The sequence below is a fragment of the Equus asinus genome, chromosome 20 (assembly GCF_041296235.1).
Source record: "Equus asinus isolate D_3611 breed Donkey chromosome 20, EquAss-T2T_v2, whole genome shotgun sequence".
NCBI lineage: Eukaryota > Metazoa > Chordata > Mammalia > Perissodactyla > Equidae > Equus > Equus asinus.
Genome location: NC_091809.1, coordinates 46,852,505 through 46,868,314, shown reverse-complemented (window position 1 = coordinate 46,868,314; position 15,810 = coordinate 46,852,505). Strand labels below are relative to the sequence as shown.

The following is a 15,810-nucleotide window of genomic DNA, read 5'->3' as shown; positions in this document are numbered from 1 at the left end:
GTAAGGATTGAAAAAATAATAAAGTGTCTGGTACACAGTAAGTGCTCACTTAGTGAATATTAGTCCTCATCTTTCCTAACTCTTTGCAAGAGTTTGCAGAGCTCTTTTGCATTCATTGCCTATTTGTTTTTACAGCTGCTTGAGGCGTGGCCTCCATTTTCAGGTCACACAGCCAGTACGTGGACTGGACCACAGGCCTTCCGGCTCCCAGCTCTCCCTCTGCACTGAGCCCAACACAAGCCTAAGTCATTTTTCTCAATTTTAATCATTTATTCACTCAAACCACTATTGAAGCTAAGCAACACTAGGAGTGGGGACATGGAGATGCAGATACATGATAATAATTCAACAAAGGCTTCTCGAACACCCGTCTTGTGCACGGCAAAGCTGCAGACGCCGCACTGTACTTTCCCGCCCCCTCCACAGTCCTACTGCCAGGACTCGGCAGGGAAGCCGGGACGACAGGTCGCAGGCCCCCTGTTTTGCTGAGTCTGACATATGACTCCACCCAGAGGTGGACTGGACCTCCTTGTCCAAGGCCCTAAGGCAAACCCTGAACTTGAGCTAGTCAGAGCTGACTGAAAAAGGGGAGAGCTGGACTCGAGGGCTGGGGAGGGGCCGGCATGGGCCCCTGGGCTCCCTGAGCTCACGGTGGTGTCCTCGCACCCACGACCCAGCCGGACTGAGGCTGAGAAGCGACCTGTGGATCCCTCTGTGCTCCGGGCCTTCGCTGCTTCCCTGAGGCACAGAAGACCCCGGGCGGCCGTTTCCCCCGGGCACAGCCCTAGGCATCGGCACGGTGACGTGACTTCGAAGGAAGCTGCCGAGGAGAGGGTAACGCTGACCCCGCAGTAAGGACCGCTAACCCTGGAATGTCGGGCCGTCAGAGGGAAACGGTTTGGGCAGCCCCATGCCCTTCAAATCCTGTCATTTAGACGTCCGATTCCTCCCCCCCAGGGGCTGAGTGACCCCCTCAACCAACGACAAGAGCTCTGATACTGGCTCACTCTTCCATCAGGAGTATTCTGTGATCTCCCACCCCTCTGAGCACAAGTCCAGGATCTCAGCCACCAGGCGACAGGGACCTCACCAAAGGAGACTTTCTGACAATGAATGCTATAGAAGTATAGGGTTGAGAAGCTGAATGTGCTTGACCACATCTTTGACAATGGATCTCCAACCTTCATTTGAATATCTCCAGGGCTGGGGAACTCACTACCCGGCTCAGTGGCCCATTCCAAAGTTAACAGCTCTGACGTTTAGAAAGATCTTCCTCGGTCACACTTGGTCTCCTCATAGCTCCCTCCACGGGTCGTGGTTCCACTCGCTGGGGCCCTACAGAACCAGCCTAAACCCGTGCCACTGACAGCCGCCCTTACACAGCGGAAGGCAGCTAGTTGCCCTTTGACTTCTCCTAAGGCTTGGCAGTCTTAGGATTTTATTTTATTGATTTTTTATTTTATTTTTTGAGGAAGATTAGCCCTGAGCTAACATCTGCTGCCAATCCTCCTCTTTTTGCTGAGGAAGACTGGCCCTGAGCTAACATCCATGTCCATCTTCCTCTACTTTATATGTGGGACATCTACCACAGCATGGCGTGCCAAGCGGTGCCATGTCCACACCCGGGATTCGAACCAGCAAACCCCAGGCTGCCAAAGTGGAACGTGCACACTTAACCACTGAGCCACCGGGCTGGCCCCAGGATTTTCTTTTTCAGTATTTATTTAATATGGTTTCAAATGACTTCATCAATCTGGTTAGTCTCTGGCTGGTTAATAAACTGGTTTATCCACAGCTCTCCTAATTCTCCCTCCCATACCCCTCATGTATGACTAGGACCTATGTGGCAGGTGCTTTGCCAAGTGGTGGGGATCTGACAACTGGCCTTCGCTGACCAGGACAGGATGGAGGGGGGCTACCACCCCCACACTAAGCCCGCATTCATTTTTGGGGGGATGGAGGGGAGACGGGAGGCAGCCCCATTACACCACTGCCTTATGCTCTGCTTGCACACAGCTAAAGCCCTGGTCTCGTGTCTGCGAGCCACTGCCAGGCCACTTGCCCTCTCTCTACTCTTGGACACCCAGCTATGTGGGCCCAGGTCTGGGACTTCACACGGGTCCCTACTGAGCAGCATCTTGTTGGGATCTGCCCATGAACACCCAGCCGTCTGGCACCCTGCCAGGCCTCTGGAACACGGTGTGCAGACCCCCCCCCCCCGGACCCCCTGCAACACACAGACCACACCGTGCAGACCCCCGCTCAGTGCTGTGGGTAAAAGACAAAAAGGAGGTGGGAGGGAGCCAAGCCTCACTGCCAGCGGTCGGAGACGACCCGGAGAAGCACAGAGAAGGCCCGGATCCCGCCAGACTCTGAATGTGCCGTTTTGGCTCCATGTTGTGACATCCCAAAGCCAAATGCAGAAGCTCTCCCGTCATTTATTATGTAACTGGGACTGGAATGCACAGCTACTGGAGGGTGTTTCTGCCAGTCAGAAGCCCCAGGGTCAGAGGCGGTGGGGCGGAGGGAGGAAAAACAGAAGAGACCCCAAAATCAACCCTGGCAGCCCACAGGTGTTCCAGCCTGGACGGCTTGGACCGTGCCCCCCCGCAGCTCCAGCACCCCAGGCCCGCGGTGCCCTTGGCCCTCCTGGAATTGTAAGCTGGGGAGGGGTGCTGGCAGCGATGGTGGTGGGGAGCTGGGGTTTCTATGGCAACAAGCAGCTGCTGCATCTATGTTTCACATCCTTCATTGTCCTCATTTTCCCCCTCCCTGTCCCCCTCCTTGTGCATATTTAATTGCAGTAACATTTCCAGATACAGTGTATGGCTCCTGAAACAAAGGCGGGCCGCGGCCAGGGGGCTGCACAGCCCGAGAGAGGGGAAGGAGGAATCAGGGGCATTATGTTAATCCCCTCTTGGGGGGACTTGTGCAACATCAGTTCTGCATGTTTGATGAGAATCAGATGATGGGCCCTGCTGGGGACCGAAGGAGCAAGAGGCCTGTGGAGCCAGCAGTATGCGATGTTGAGGGGGGAGGCACAGCCAGCTGGTGGGGGGGTTCAGAGAGGCCTGGACTCCACAGCAGGCTGGCCTCCAAGGCTGGCTGTGGCGGGAAGCCCTGGTGGTCTGGCAGCCCACACTCCGCACCCCAGTGGGACAAGCTGTATCTGGACCGGGTAGAGGCAGCGACGCCACATCCTTGGCTCCTCCTCTTGGGCCAGGCTGGGTCCAGTCGGAGCAAGGACAGAACGGCGGCCAGGACCTCTGCGTCTAGCTCCCATCCTAAGGCCATTTGGAAGTGAGTGTCTGGGATCATTTTTGGTTGACACCATAATAGGGGGTTACTAAGGGCCCACAGTGGCTCAGGGGCCAGGGGTGCTGGACATCGTAAGAAAGAACCGTTCCACCCCAATGCCAACAGTGTCCCCATGGGTCTACAGTGCAGGTCACTTTCCCTGAGGCTCTAGGACTAGACATAGAGCCGTGTTTAAATGTGGACTCTGCCATTGGCACTGCTTGACTGTCACGTCTCAAGGGCTGTGGTATCATCTGTGAACACGTGCACGACAGAAGGTGCTGTGTGTGGTTAACGAATCCTTCTCTGCCTTTTATTACTACTACGAATACTCTGGCCTGCTTCACCACCCTCTTTCCTGGTGATCTGGAGCAGGCCTCTCCTTTTTTTTTAAAGCTAAATCTTTATTGAGCACCTATTACATGTTAGGCCAAGGACTTTATAAACATTATCTCATTTAATCCTCACAACCTTTTGAAATGGATACTATTATTACTAATCAAAGCACAGAGAGGTGAAATAACCCACCCAAGGTCACACAGCTATAAGTGGGAGAGCTCGGACCATTAGTCCTCCTCCTATGCTCTTCCAAAGCTCTGTGTTGGACGACTCTCCTGGGAGAACAGCACCTCTCATAGGGACAAAGGTCAGCTGGCCTCCGCTTGGTTGCTTTAGTCAGTGGGGTGCTCACGACTTCATGAAGGAGGACTCATCCATCCAATTTAGTTTGGCTCAATTTGTCAAGTCTTGATGGAGCATCCCTAGGTCCCCGACTGGGCTCCATGGAGAAGGCTGGGATTGGTCTCTGCCCCCCGGGATTCCACAGTTAGAAGACAACATCCTTCCGCCAGGAAAGGTGCGGCTGTCTGTGCTGGGGGCTGGGGAAGGGTGGGAGAGGGCTCCATGGAAGCCATTAGTGAGAAGAGGGGGATGAAGAGGGCCCAGCCACCAGGTGTGGTGGGGCGAGCCCAGACTGGGCCTTAGGAGACCAGGTTGGAATCCTGGCCGTGCCACTGAGGATGAGGTGTGTACTGGGTTGAATAGTGTCCCCCCCAAATTAATGTCCACCGAGAGCCTGTGAATGTGACCTCATTGGAAATAAGATCTTTGCAAATGTAATCAAGTAAAGATGAGGTCACACTGAATTAGGGTGGGCCCTAAATCCAGTGTGACTCCAATAAGAAGAGGGAAATTTGGACCCAGGCACACACACAGGGCAAAGGCCACGTGAAGATGGAGCCAGAGATCGGAGTGATGCCTCTACAAGCTGAGAAACACCGAGGACTGCTGGCAACCCCAGGTGCTGAAGAGGCAAGGCAGGGGCCTCCCCTGGAGGCTGCAGAGGGAACGGGCCCTGCCCGCACATTGGTTTTGGACTTCTGGCCTCCAGAACTGACACAACACATCCCAGTTGCTTCAAGCCACCCAGGCCGTGATGATTTGTTACTGTGGCCCTGGGACACCATCCGGGGTGATGTTAGGAGGGTCCAGTCTTCTCTCAGGCCCTCCATCTTCCCATCCACAAAAAGAGGGAGGAGCTGGAGTAGGCATGTGTTTTTAAGCATGTTTATACATTAGAATTATCTAAGGAGATTTCGAAATTAAACTCAGAATCTCTGGGGCTGTAGCCTGGAAATTGGTATTCTTAAAAGGCTTTCTGGGTGATGTAATGTGAGGCCAGAGCAGAGCACCGCTGGATTAGACAGACTCGTAAGCCCCTTCCGTCTGACAGCTGATGACTCTATGATCGTACTGAACTTGTCTGAGTCCCATTTTTCGTTCAGGAAAATGGAGATCATAAATAGGACTGAAGTCACAGGGCTGTTGGGAGAATGAGAGGAAATACTGCAGGTGAAAGTCCCCAGCACGTGGGCCGTTCTGTCTCAGGTACAAGAAGGGCTGGGGGCTGCCGCGGCTCTCGGCCCCTCCCCGGTTGGGCTTCCTGCAAATTCTCCCCCTTCCTCCTCGGGAGCTTGGAAATAAAGCAAGCCCTCCTTGGCGATTCGGAGGCCCTGCACACAGGTGCCAAGTGAGCCGACAGCATCTTGTCTGTCTTTTTCTAAAAGGTCAGAGAGCTGGGCCTCAGAGACTCCCCAGAGCTGCAGGAGTCACGGAGATGTAATTGATAGAAACCTCGGGGCTCCTGGCAGCCCCAGAGGGCGGGACAGAGAAACGCTGCCCTCCGCAAAGGCGGGCCCTGTCTCTGCCCTCAGGGAGGCGTGAGGGTGTTTGGTGGGGAGACGGTGCCGGTGGAGAAGGAGCAGGGAGCTGAGGGTTTTCGGGAGGGTGTGAATTGGACAGCTCCCACTCCAGCCTCTAGTGAGGGAAGGGAGTTACCGAATGAAGCAGGGACAGTGGCTTCCTAGCTGGCCTCCTGCTTTAGCCCTGCGCTGCCTCCATCCGTTCCCAACACGCAGCCAGAGAGATGCTTTAAAACCCACGTCATATCGAGAGGATCCTTTGCTCGTGACCCGCTGATGGTGACCACACTAACTCAGTGTGAAAGCAGTGCTAGTTACATAATAGGTGCTCCATAAATATTTCCAGAATGAACGAACGAATGAAACTTCCCAACCCTCTAAGGTAGTTTTATCCCCATTTCACTCATGAGGAAACTGCAGCTCAGAAAAGTCAGATCCCAGCTCTAAACTTACCTCCTCCAGGAAGCCTTCCCAGATTAACCCACTCCATTTCTGCATGTTTTTAGATCTGGCAAACCTCTTGTCACTGCTCCTCACTGTTTCTACTATATCCGTATTAGTCTTTTTAAAATAATTATTTTTAAGCATTCAAAGGCAAGATTAAACAATAGGACGGTTCCTCAAAAAATTAAAAACAGAATTACCATATAATCCAGCAATTCCACTGCTGGGTACAGACCCCAAAGAATTGACAGTTGGGTCTCGAAGAGTTATTTGTTCACCTGTGTTCACAGCAGCATCATTCACAATGGCCAAGAGATGGAAGCAACCCAAGTGTCCACCGATAGAAGAACAGCTAAGCAAAATATGGTCTATACCTACAATGGAATATTACTCAGCCTTGAAAAGGAAGGACCTTCTGACACCTGCTACAACATGGATGAAACTTGAGGACATTATGCTAAGTGAAAGAAGCCAGTCACAAAAAGACAAATACTATGTGGTCCCCCTTATGTGAGTTACCTAGTGTAGTCACAGTCACAGAAACAGAAAGTAGCATGGTGGTTGCCAGGGGGTGGGGGAGGGGGAAATGGAAGGTTGTTGTGTAATGGGTATAAGGTTTCAATTTTACAAGATGAAACTGAACTTAAACGTTACTGAACTTGAAACTTAACACTTAAAAAGGTTAATATGGTAAATTTTATGTTATGTGTATTTCCCCACAATTAAAATTTAAAAAAACTTTAAGCCAAGATTATAAAGAATTAGAATGAGTGTCTTTGTGAGGTAATGAGTTTCCTGTCACCAGGGGTATTTAAGTAGAGGCTGAAGAAACACTTGGCTGAAATATTGAATAGAGGATTTAACATTGAGTGAGAGAACTAAACTGGGTCATCTTTAAGTTCCCTTCCCATGCAGTAATTGATAAATTCTTAGCTTAAAGAATGGCAGAGCTGCGAGAGCCCTCGGAGATCATCTACTACAGTGGTTTTAAAATCCACGTGTGTGTGCTCATTTCCGCCCCAGGGCCTTTGCTGTGACTACTCCTTCGGTGCCTGAAATGCTCTTTCCTTGACTCACTCCCACCCTCGTTCAGGTCTCTGCTCAAATCCCAGCTCCTGAGGGAGGCCTTGCCTGACCCCTCCATCAAAACTGGATGGTGCCCCACACCCTGCCCAATTCCTCACCCTGCCTCTTTGTCTTCAGAGCAGGTGGTGTTTCTCTTTGAGAGCACAGACCTGTTTTAGTCCACGCCTCTACCCTAGCTCCAGAACATGCTGGTACGTGGTGGGTGCTCTGTAAACGTGGGCAGAAGGAATGAATCCTGGCCATGGAGGAGGCTGGGACAGCTGGGTCTCAGCCCTGGAGTACTGTCCCGAGGTCACCTGTCCCCTGCGGTCTCTCCCCCTCTAATCACTGCTGCCACACTGCAGCGGTTCAGGCCACTGCCCTCCCTTTGGGCCACTTTGAACCTCATCTTGGTTCCCCAGCTGAGTGGAGTCCAGGCTGGGCCATGAATGCAAGACTGATGGTTTGGAGCTAACAAAAGGGAAGTAAACACAATGATGGGAGCCGGCACTCGAGTGTCAGCTATGGCTGACTTCTCCTCTGAAGGAGGGCCCCGCAGGGAGTGACCTCTCACCTCCCAGGAGCTCCTCAGACACATGGGACCAGGGGAGCCGGCCCAGGGAGGAGAGGCAAGCAGACACCCCCTCTCCAGCTTGCCTGAGTCTTCCCTTCCACTGTCCTTCCTTGACCAGGTGATTGGAGCAGAAATGCTGCCCTCGCCACAGAGGTCACTGGTTCCAGGAGGGAACCACGTCGGAGCCTCAGGGGCCAGGATTCAGACCAGAGGTATGCAGTACCATGGTGGCGGCAGAGTGGCGCCCTGCCCTTCTGTGGGCAGAAGAGTCCCAGAACCGAGCTGCTTGGGTGGTTCCATCTCTGCCTGCCCTCAGGACGCCCAATCCCTTAGACGTGCGAGGTTCCCATAGCTGGGGCCTTTGAGGAAGAAGACCTGTGTCCAGGGGCCTGTGGCCGTAAACTTCCCCTCTGCAGCCCTTCTGGGCAGCCCGTGTGGATAGAGTCTGCCTTGGTTTGGGAGAGGGATCCAGGCTTAGGCGGTGAAGCGTCTTAAATCATGTCATAAACTCAGGAGAAAAGAACCCAGAGTGCGTGAGTCAGTGCACACCCCTGCGCTGGGCGCCGTGCTGGGCACGTTCACGGGTGTTCCCTCTCTTAAGCGCCATCGCCAGCCCAGGAGGCGCAGGCTGCTCCTCTTGCTCCACAGATGAGGAAACTGAGGCTCGGGCGGAGACGTGTCCAAGTGACCCATCCAGCGGGTGGAGGAGCCGGGATTCCCAGCAGGGTCTCCTGAGCACAAACCTAGAGCCGTTTTCCCCAAACCCAGCTGCCAGGAGAGGGCGGGTTGCATTTCAGAGGGGTTTCAGCCAACCCCTTCTGTGGGAGGTGGGCTTTCCCACCCCTCTCGGCAGTGGCCGGGCCCCTGGCCCCATGCTGCTCCTGGAGGCGCTCTCCCTCTCGCTAGCCGGGCCAGAGAGGCTGGTGAGCAGACGGGTGACGGTGAGCTGAGACCAGCTTCCGAAGCCATTACAGCTACTGAGGAAAGAATGGACGGCTACGTCCCTTTGAGTTTGGTGTGCAGGGAAGTGAGAGGTCAGGGGTACGAGACAGTCATCTGTTTGGGGAGGACTCAGATTTAGGGAGCAAAGAAACCTTGCCCTGACTGGTGCCATGTGTGAGGAAGGCGCGCTCATGGGCAGGTGGCTGCATGTGTCTGTGAGGGCACCAAGTGCAGGGGCTGCCACCTCTCCCGCTGGGTGCACTTGCAGGGGCCTGTGGGGCATTGCAGGGGACAGAGTAGGGGTTGGCAGCTTGGGGAAGCGGATGCTTCAATGGGTGCTATAGGGAGCATTGTTTTTGGAGTCAGAAATGGGAGATTTGAGATCCACCACCTACCAACTGTGTGACTTTAGGAAAATCCCTTAACCCCTCTGGGCTTCTGTTCTCTCATCCCAACATTGGGGACACTAACCCCTGGTGAGCTCGGCTTATAGGCTTCTTTCATAATGTCCATGGAACGATGACTATGAAAGGGTGTTGTGACATATACCGTACCGTAGATGTGTAAGGAGGGGTTAGTGCCATAATACGAAGTGTGGAAAAGCACAGGGCATACGTGTCCATAACACATGCACGGAGCGCAGGGATGTGTTGATATTGTGTTGAATGATTGAATCCTGGCAGTAGAGATGCTTCTTGGCTCCTGGAGTCACATGCCTTCTTACAGCAGGAAAACCAGAGGCTGAGGGAGGGGTTTCCTGCTCTGCCCGCCTGCCTCACCCCTACAAGGAAGGTCCCAGTGACAGGAGGTATGGAGTGGGGGCAGGAGAGGTGGGGAGGCATGGGGGGAGCTTCGCATGGAGACCAGGCTTTGGCCAGGGTCAGAAAAACCATTCAGTCCGTCTTGGAAGAGAAGAGATATTGGCCTGTCACAGGCCAAGTTTCCCGAGACGGCCTCAGGATGCCAGGGCCTCCAAGTGCCTCGACTGGCCCCCAGGGGCCTCCCAATTCCAAAAGAGACATCGCAATCCATACAGGTTGCCAGTTGCTGCTCCATCCCATAGAGATTTATAAAAACAGCGTGGTCCGCCCACACCTCGGAGCCTGTGGGTCGTTCACAGGACTAAGGAGCTAACGCACCCCACCAGCAGGGCCCCTCTTTCCTCCCGGCTCTTTGCTCCGCGGGGCAGGCTGGGTGGGGGTGATCAATACTTCGTGGCTGGTAGGAATTAGCCCTGTCTGGGGGCCCAGCACCAGGGCAGACTACAGGGAGCTATTTAGGGCCAACTCTGCAGAGCACCTTTCTTTCATTTCTTTCTGGTGCTCCTGCTGACGGGGAGGGCCCCGGGGTACCTGGCAGCCTGGGTTTGAACAGCCCAAGGGAAGCCAAGGCCCGTCCTGCCTCGTCATCTCCCCGGATGCTGGACTCCCAGGTCTGTAAGCCTTCCACCCAAGAACCCGGAGAGATTCACAGCGTGAGGGAGGGCACACGGCACGTGAGTCAGGAACTTGGCCTCAAGGCCCAGCTCTGGCGCTGGCTGGCTTTAAGTCCCAGATCCTCCTGGTTATGGACTGATTTGTGGCCCCGCAAAATTGCTGTGTTGAAGCCTTAACCCCCAATATGACTGTATTGGAAGATAGGGCCTTTAAAGAGGTAATTAAGGTCAAATGAGGCCATAAAGGTGGGGCCCTAATCCAAGAGAACGGGTGGCCTTATAAGAAGAGGAGGAGACACAGAGGAGAGACTGTGTGGGGACACAGTGAGAGAGGGGCCGTCCGCCAGGCAAGGAGAGAGGGCTCAGAAGAAACCAAACCTGCTGACAGCTTGATCTCGGACTTCCAGCCTCTGAAACGATGAGAAATAAATTTCTGTCGTTTAAGCCACCCAGTCTGGTGTTTTCTTATGAAAGCCCTAGAAAATGAATACACTCCTCATCTGGACATGCTGTTCCCCGAGGACCCTTCCAGCGCTAAGATTCTCGAGTTGGGCCTGTGCTGTGAAGACACTGGGTGGGGACTTTAGGGTAGGGATGGGGAGGCAGACAGAGGCAAGCCACTCCTCAGGGTCACCAGGTGTACTGCACAGGCTGGGTTCAGAAAGTGAGAGCGTGAGGGGGTGGGGAGAGACGGAGCTGAGACCCCTCGGTGGGCATCAGGTGCCAGGAACAGTGGGAGGCATTGCTCAGGGACTAGGTGGGCAGGGAACCGGCCCTGGGCATGGGCCTGTGATCCAAGGTAGGGCCTCATCTGCACGCGCTATCAAACACTCAAACCTGATCCATCACATGTGACACTTGAGGAAACTGAGGCACAGAGGGTCACACAGCTCATCTGGGTTAGAGTGTAGATGTCAAGAGAAGCCTCCTGTCTCTGGGCCCACTGCTCTTTCCCCATGGAGTTGACACCAGGCAGGGTGGACATATGTGGGGCCCGAGGAGATTAGATGGATGGGAGGTAGGACCTCTGCCATGCAAGATTGTCTGGGGCATATGTGGAGCCAGGAACGCACCCCCGCTCCTGGCCAGCTGGCAGAGTGAGGGTGACGCTGAAGCTGGGGCTCAAGCAGGGAGCCAAGCTGGAGGGGGGTTTCACAACTGAGTAATCTCCCTGTGGCAGGTGATGGGTCTACCTGCCTGCTTTCCGGCATGGGGGCTCCCAGGTGCTTGGGAAGACACCAGGGTCTCACGTTCATCTTCAAGGCGTGACTCCAGGCTGGGCTGGGGCTTGGTGTGCCAGGCTCCTGATGGGTGGCACAACACACCACATGTGTCCCCAGGAGGCCTTGGGAGTGGCCTCTGTCCTTCCTCCTCCACCGCTACCTTGGCAGGTGAGAGGGCAAGCGGTCAAAGAGGAAGGCCTGGAACTATGGGGTGATGCCCATTTCTGCCCATCAGAGGGATTAGCCCAGTCCCTCCATCTTTATCTCTACCTTTTGGGCTCCACAGGAGATGGAGTTACTGGATGGGTGGGTGTCTGAGGTCTCAGGAGGACGCAGCCAGTTGATAGCATGGTGGAGCAGAAAAAGCTGGGCTCTGGAGTCAGGAGGGCTTGGGTTTGAGCTGTGATCTCCTTTCTAGCTGGATGATGCTGGGCGAGCCACTGAACCTCTCTGAACCTGTTTCCTATGAGAATTAAATGAGTTAATGAATGAATCCAACACAGTGCCTGGCATACACTAGGTGGTCAGTTAGTAGCTGTTGAATGAATGAATGAATTAATGAACAAATGAATGTATAACTCTCGAAAGGGGGGGAGGCAGAACTTGACCTGGGTCTCAGCCTCCAAGTGCAGGGGTCTGCTGACCACTCTCCACCACCTCCCAACGGCCCACAAAGTGGCCTCTTAAGTAGGTGGGAGGCTGTGGATTTCCCAGGAGGGACCAAGCTCGGCTCCCCTGGGGCCCTGGCAGACTTTGGGCAGCCGAGATCTAGAAGGGCATCAGCACTGTTTCTGGAGCGGCCCCAGGGAGCTGGGATGCACAGGGCGTGTGAGGATGGAGCAGCTCAGGGAGGGGAACAGCGGGAGAGTCTTGGTGGAGGGGGACGGAGGATGGTGGCTAGTTTTCTCTCTCCCTGAGTCCTTTTCTCTAAATACAGCTCTATCTTCCTCCACCACAGGATTAGCACACATCTCTCATTCTCCTCTTGCAACAAGATTTTATTTCTAATTATGCTGTAATAAAACTGGAGCGCTCCCAGGCTTCCTTTCAAATGACTTGTACACACACTGCCTATCGGATCCTCCTCAGCCCCATTGTAATAGCATTTCCCTGACATTCATTAGACATGCATGAGAGGGGCGCTTTAAGAATAGAATTGCATTTAAATGGATTTGCTGAGAGAGGAAGATGAAAAAAAGAGAGGCGAGTGGGGGGAGAGGCAAGGGGAGAGAGGTTTGTTGAACAAACTAGGAAAACAAGATGCCATAATAACAGGGTGCTGAAATAAGGCTCTTTCTTCCCCATCCTCCTCCCGCTACACATGGCGGAGTGCAGCCCCAGCCGCAGCCTCCAGCCCTTCCCCAGAGCCCCCACCTCCACTTTTATGGGACCCGCTGGGGGGCTTCATAGCTCCTCGCTCTGTGTGTCAGATGCTCATGGTGTAATAGAAATAACTGTTATTACAATTCGGAAAGGCTGCCCTGCTTGACAGAACCCCACTAGCCAGGCGGCCGGTGGGGAGGGGGACCCTGTGTCCTTGGGCCTGAGGGAGGTGGATGGTGACTGCCCACCCAGCACTCACCTCTAAGGTGTGGCCCCCACCTTTCTGCTGCTCCCCTGGAATGACCGCCCCCATAGGCCACCGAGTAGCTGGGATTTTTCTTTTATCCTGGGCGGCTCTGCTGTGACAGGCAGAGTAGGAGATCCATTCTGATCCCAGGGCCTGGGGTGGAGCCTTCACTCCCTGCTCTAGCTCCCTCCCCAGTGAGCAGACTCTCCCCATAGCACCCTGTGGGTACCATAAAGGGCCTACTATGTATCAAGGGCCTACCTACTATGTGTCCATCCCTACTTGTAGTCTCATCTAACTCATTCCCCTCACTATAGCCAGATCCTCTTAAAATGGACATCTGATCACACTGAAAATCATCCCAAGGCTTCCTACTTTTTTTAGGATAAAGACCAAAATCCTTAAGAGAGCAGCCAAAGCCTGCCATCCTGCCTCAGCCCCTTTTGGCCCCAGCTCTGGTCCTTGGGGATTCCAGCCACCCTGGCCCTCCTCCAGAGCGCCAGCTCCTTCCTCCTCCCCCCGCAAGCCCTGCTGCTACTTGGGACGCTATCCACCTCCTTCCCAAAGTTCAGTCTGACTGCCCCTTAGAGCCCGGCTCACACTCCCTTCCTCAAGAAAAACCTGCCCAAGATCTCTCTGTCTCGTGCCCTCTTTCCACGCACACTCGTCACAGCAGTGATGAAGTGGGTACAGAGTCCCCAAAGACCTGGCACCACCCTAGATGGTAAGCCCTTTGAGGGCAGGGAGGGCTGGGTCCAGGCCCGTTGCAGGCCCTGCCCCTGCTCTGAGGCAAAGGCTCGGGACCAGGGGTGGATGCCAGGCACTGTGCCAAGGACTCTTCCTCATGTGATGTCTCCTTCAGTCCCTGCTACATTGAGGTAGAGGCTTTTTTCTCTCCCTCTAATAGATGAGGAAACTGAGAGTCAGCACACTCAAAGGAATTTGCCCCAGATCATAAAGTCAGAGCTGGGCAAGTCCCAACCACGCTTTTGCTGTGCTATTTTCTAGGACACCGCATTGCCCTGGGCGTGCTCACTCTTCCCTCCCCAGAGGCAGTGCTGCTCACCTCCCCTGAACCCCAGCAAGGCGTTTCTGAAATGCAGACCCTCTCTCCCTCTCCAGACAGTTCATGGCTCCTGCTGTGGGGCCAGAGCCTGGCACCCAGAGCCTCAAATTTCACATTCGCATTGGTCCTACCCGTTCCGTGTGGGTCATTCTTGTATTCCTAAATAGAACGCAGGTTCCTTAGAATCACACGCCACTCTTCTGAACCCCCATTACCCTTGGGCCAGGGCTGGGAATATACTACAAGCAGAGCCCTGGATCTGCAGCCAGAAGTGCTGGCTCTGTCCCTTAGTAGCTGTGTGACCTGGAGGCAAGTCCTGGAAAGGAAACCCTCTGAGCTTCAGCCTCCTCCCCTATAAAGTGGTACCAAGGAACACTTACAGGGGTACTGGGGACAAGGAGCTGCTGCAGAAGCAGCGCCTCATGGATGCTCATTTCTGTCTCTCGTCCTATTCCTTCCTTTGGTCTCTCTGTTTGGTGACAATGGGGTGGGTATAGATGGAGAATGAGCAAGCTGGTCTCACAGTGTCCCAGAAGTGGGTGTGGCTAAAAGGGACATAGCACTGTGACTTCTCAAAGTCATCTGATGTGGCTCCAAGGCCACTGGGATGGCGGTGGAGACCATCCCTCTGTCCTTCCTCTGTTTGCCTTCTGATTCACCACCTTCCCACCCTGGGGCCTGCCTGGTTCAGAGGCTCCCAGTGTCCACACGCTGCAGAAAGAAATGCTCCCATGATGAGTGGCCAGAGCCCCCAAAGGACAAGAGCAGCTGGCAGGTCCATCACCTCTGCCTCCCAGTCGCTAGCACAGCCCAAGCCTGGCACTTGGTAAAGGCCCAGTGCACATTGCTGAATGAGACCATGACCTCCATGAGGACAGGGGCCGCCTGCCTGTTCACTGCTCTGGGCTCAGTTTCGGGCACACTACCTACATGCGGTCATGCTCAATAAATATTTCTTGAATGAATGAATGAATGAGTGCCTGACTCTCAGCCTTTTAAAGTGACTAAGTACCTGGGCTCTGAAGTCAGACAGACTTTGGCTCCATCGGTGTGATCCTGCCCAGATTACCTGACCTCTCTGATTCAGTTTCATTGTCTATAAAATAGTGCTAATAGCACCAATCACACAGAGTTGGAGTCGTCACAAGAATTAAAGCGCCTAGCCCAGCCCCTGCACAATGACTGAATAAACGATGGCTCTCACTGTTATTACTACACAGCTTCTGGGGAGGAAGGATTCCAACTATGTCTACTTCAACCCACTCAGGAGCCTGCAGTGACCCCTCGTGTCGGTGGTTCTAGATTGCTCCCGAGTCCCTCTTCTTAGAACCCTTAAAAATCCTCTGATGTTACTCAAACAGCAGAGGCAATTCTCCTCTTCTGGACATTTCTCTTTTTTATTTACAGGCTAATCAGTACAGTGACTGTGTGGGACATCAGTGATGCCAGCCAGAGACCTTATCAGGAAAGGTAGAAATGCCCACAGGCTCATCAACATTTGCACCTATCAGCTCTCAAAGCGAGTCTTATTGAAACAATATGACTACATAAGTGCTCTGCCCCAGCTCTGCTGGCCCCTTCACTTTCCCCCCACCACTGTTCAACCTCAGCACCCGTTGGCTCTAAATTACACCCTGCTTCTCCAGGAGCCTCCCTTCCCCCCACCCAGCCCTCCATCATCTCTTTCTCTGCTCACTTGCGGTATCTGTACCCTTTACTCAGCTTTCATCATACGCTTGCTTTTCATTGTTGATTTTAAAAACGCATTGGTGGCTGGTCTTCCTTGGTGGCAGTGCACAGGAAAAGGAGAAGGGGAGGGTGGTGTGGATGTACCTTCATTCATGGATTTCTATTACATGCCAGGCAGAGTGCTAGGTATTTCACATGCATTGCCTCATTTAATCCCGAGAGGCAGCCAATACTATCCCCATCTTATAGATGAGGAAACTGGGCTCAAGGAGTGTCAGAAACTTGCCCCAGGTCACACAGATAG

The 15,810-nt window shown here is 53.8% G+C and overlaps 1 protein-coding gene across 2 annotated transcripts in view; it reads right to left on the bottom strand.

Moving 5' to 3' along the window:
* Positions 1-15,810, bottom strand: part of DSCAML1 (DS cell adhesion molecule like 1) — a 340,977-nt gene that overhangs the window by 97,440 nt on the left and 227,727 nt on the right. The window lies entirely within an intron of this gene.